The sequence below is a fragment of the Triticum aestivum genome, chromosome 7B (genome assembly GCF_018294505.1).
Source record: "Triticum aestivum cultivar Chinese Spring chromosome 7B, IWGSC CS RefSeq v2.1, whole genome shotgun sequence".
NCBI classification, from domain to species: domain Eukaryota; kingdom Viridiplantae; phylum Streptophyta; class Magnoliopsida; order Poales; family Poaceae; genus Triticum; species Triticum aestivum.
In genome coordinates, this window is record NC_057813.1 from 518,425,846 (window position 1) to 518,426,956 (window position 1,111).

The window sequence follows — 1,111 nt, forward strand, 5'->3', positions numbered from 1 at the left end:
GGGAGAGTATTGGGCCTCATGGGCCTTAGGGGAAAGGAGAGAGGGGCAGCCAGCATGGGCCGCGCGCCCCCTCCCCCCTCTGGTCCGAATTGGACTAGGAAGGGGGGGCGGCGCCCCCCCTTTCCTTCCCCCTCTCCCCCTTCCTTTCCCCTCCTAGTAGGAGTAGGAAAGGAGGAGTCCTACTCCTACTAGGAGGAGGATTCCTCCTCCCTTGGCGCGCCCAAGGGGCCGGCAGGCCTCCCCCCTTGCTCCTTTATATACGGGGGCGGGGGGCACCCCATAGACACACAAGTTGATCTACGGATCGTTCCTTAGCCGTGTGCGGTGCCCCCTCCACCATATTCCACCTCGGTCATATCGTTGCGGAGTTTAGGCGAAGCCCTGCGCCGTTAGAACATCATCATCGTCACCACGCCGTCGTGCTGACGGAACTCATCTCCGGAGCTCTGCTGGATCGGAGGCCGGAGATCGTCATCGAGCTGAACGTGTGCTGAACTCAGAGGCTCCGTACGTTCGGTGCTTGGATCGGTCGGATCGTGAAGATGTACGACTACATCAACCGCGTTGTGCTAATGCTTCCGCTTACGGTCTACGAGGGTATGTGGACGAACACTCTTCCCTCTCGTTGCTATACCATCACCATGATCTTGCGTGTGCGTAGGAATTTTTTTGAAATTACTACATTCCCCAACAGTGGCATCCGAGCCTAGGTTTTATGCGTTGATGTTATATGCACGAGTAGAACACAAGTGAGTTGTGGGCGATACAAGTCATACTGCTTACCAGCATGTCATACTTTGGTTCGGCGGTATTGTGAGATGAAGTGGCCCGGACCGACATTACGCGTACGCTTACGCGAGACTGGTTTCACCGTTACGAGCACTCGTGCTTAAAGGTGGCTGGCGGGTGTCTGTCTCTCTCACTTTAGCTGAATTGAGTGTGGCTACGCCCGGTCCTTGCGAAGGTTAAAACAGCACCAACTTGACGAACTATCGTTGTGGTTTTTGATGCGTAGGTAAGAACGGTTCTTGCTAAGCCCGTAGCAGCCACGTAAAATTTGCAACAACAAAGTAGAGGACGTCTAACTTGTTTTTGTAGGGCATGTTGTGAT